This window comes from Pteropus vampyrus, unplaced genomic scaffold (genome assembly GCF_000151845.1).
Source record: "Pteropus vampyrus isolate Shadow unplaced genomic scaffold, Pvam_2.0 Scaffold1000003024, whole genome shotgun sequence".
NCBI classification, from domain to species: Eukaryota; Metazoa; Chordata; class Mammalia; order Chiroptera; family Pteropodidae; genus Pteropus; species Pteropus vampyrus.
The window spans coordinates 1-2,490 of NW_011917426.1; the positions used below are offsets into that span (position 1 = coordinate 1).

General features: G+C 58.3%; 1 long non-coding RNA gene across 1 annotated transcript; it reads left to right on the plus strand.

Annotated features, from left to right (window-relative positions):
- The first annotated feature begins 407 nt into the window (after nt 1-407).
- LOC111735539 lies at nt 408-2,482 on the plus strand. The gene is made up of 3 exons (XR_002778831.1): nt 408-814; nt 1,367-1,461; nt 1,588-2,482. It is a non-coding gene; the product is annotated as an uncharacterized LOC111735539 (long non-coding RNA).
- The last annotated feature ends 8 nt before the right edge of the window (nt 2,483-2,490 follow it).

Below are 2,490 nucleotides of genomic sequence, written 5' to 3' on the forward strand. Positions count from 1 at the left end.
GGGCGGGGCCGTGCGTCCTCTGCGGGCGGCCCCCGGGAGGAAGGGAGGCGTGCTCTTTACTTTTTCATTCTAAAATTCTGCTTCTGTCCTTTCCAAATGAGTTCGTCATCTTAGATATAAGTAAAACCCCACGAAGTCTTCCCGGTGCGTCGTAGCCCTGGCCTTTGCGTGCAGGCGGCAGGAGGGTGGGAGAATTAGGGAGCGGACACTTGGAGCTCCCCTGCCCTGGATTCTCGGGGTTCCCATTAGCAGGAAGCCACAGCATTGGGTTGAGCTTGGGCGACGCCCAAGGACGCGGGGAGTGGGGGGGGTTGGAGGGACGGGGGGTTGTGATGGTGAGGGTGGGGGGTGAGGGGGGTGCGGGTGGGGTTGGGGGCATGAGGGGGTTGTGGTGATGAGGGTTGAGGGGGTGGTGGAGTCAGCCGCTGGGAAGCGCTGCTTGTGGGTTCTAGGTGTCGCTCCGAAGTGCAGCTCGATCGGCTCTGAGCCAGTGGACCCTGGAAACGGAGTGACTCGGCCGGTCGCCCGAGTGGCCTAGGACAGTGACTGGGAGGTGGCGGGTGCGCGTGCTCGTCAGAGTCACCCCTCTCCCGCCACCGCTCCTGGTTCCCGGGTCTTTCCTAAGCCTTTTATCCACGTTTGCGCTCTCCGCCCCCACGTCACACAGCCCCATCCTGTGTCTTAGGTCACAGTGAGCCGGTACCAGAGAGAAGCAGAGCAGAGTCACGTGGCCCTTCAGAGAGCAGAGGACCGAGCGGGGCAGAGGGAGACGGAGGTCGGGGAGCTGCAGAGGCGCCTGCTGGGCATGCAGACGGTAACCGCCGAGCCCCGCAGAGAGCAGGCTCCCAGGCCAGGGTGCCCGGGGTCACTGGGGGGGCTGTGCAGACCCTCCTCTTCTGAGCGGCTCCGGAAAAGCTTCCTTTGGCCAATACCTGCGAGCACTCTTCAGCCCGGCTGTCATTCAGTTTCAGCCCACACCAACTGGACTTGAACCCGGTTCCGTTTTAGCCCATTCTGAGACAGCTGCCCTTCATGGGGGCTGAAGACTGTTCTTCAGGAGCCACTCGGCCCGGTTTCTGAGGGGTTGGCAGCCGCAGCTGGCAGGTGGGCCCGGGTAGTACAGCACCAGGCTCTCCTTCTGGGCAGCTGGGTGAGGCCGGGAAGTTTCTGTGTGCTGAGGCTGGGAAGGGCTGTCCCTGACGAAGGATGGCACCCCATCAAACCAGCTTGGCCTGCTGCTCTTCGGCAGCTGTCCAAAGACCCAGGAGAGGCTGAGCCCCAGCGCTGGTGCCCATCTCACCCCTGAACTGTTGCATAAGCTGTCACATCGCCTCATCCCAGTTTTCTTTCCTCCGGGCCCCTCCAGGAGCATCAGGCCTTACTAGCGAAGGTCAGAGAAGGAGAGATGGCCCTAGAGGAGCTTCAGAGCCAGAATGCTGACTGCCGAGCAGAACAGGAAAAGTAAGAGCCCTGTTCGCCGTGAAGCTGGCATGCAGGGAGAGGAGGGAGGGCCATGCGGCTCCCAGGGCAGCTAGACATGGGGAAGAAGCTGGTGCTGATGTCAGATCTTCCGGCTCTGACTCACAGTGTGCCTGCTCAGGGTGGGGCCCCGCCTGGGAGATGCTGTTTGGGAGGCTGCCATCTCCGGGGAGCTCATTTTCCATGGAGCAATCACCTCAAGAAAAGGTTTTTATGGTCTGAGAGCCAAGGTCGAGTGAGAGCTGGGAAAGCATCTGCCATTGCCGTTGGTCGTTTTCCCGGATGTGGGTGGGGTGTTGTCACACCACGGTCTCCCCCGCCAAAGCAACTGACTGCAAACTATTCGAGGGTGAAATCGGGTAACTTCCTCACAAATCAAGCTGGTGAAAAATACAACGAGCAGCTTCATGAAGAGATGCGGATCTTCCTTTCACGAGGGCCACCTGTCTAGTGGCACAGAGGGCATCTCTGAGGTCCTTTCTACTCCGGGGTTCGATGGCCTTGTAAATTCCCCCCAGTCAGAGGGGATCGGAGGCCCCAGACCAGTGAAACCTACAGAGTAAAGATTGGGCCATTCTGGACTTTGAAGAAGTGGGAAATTCTTTATGCTGTTGGCAATTAATAAATAAGATCTCAAATGGTAAATCAAATTTAACACCAGCACGTTGGGTCTGAACTCCATTGTACGAATTGGACCTTTTTAAGTTCAACAGACATTACCTGACGGGCCTTCTAAAGAATTCCAAGATTAACAGACAGACATAAACCTGGCCTTCGTGGACCCCTCGGTCTGCTGGGGGCATTTTCTGTCCTTTGGGATGAGCGTGATCTGGGCCCGCCCAGCAGGGAAAGCGCGGACATGTAGCCTCGTTTCTCACTTGACTCCAGAGCAAGAATTGCCTCAAATTGCTCAGCACTCCCTCTTGCTCAGTGGCGGGGTGCCCACGGGCAGGCGACTAGAGGACGAAACGGGAGAAACGAAAAAAGACCAGATGATCCAAAACCGAGGCT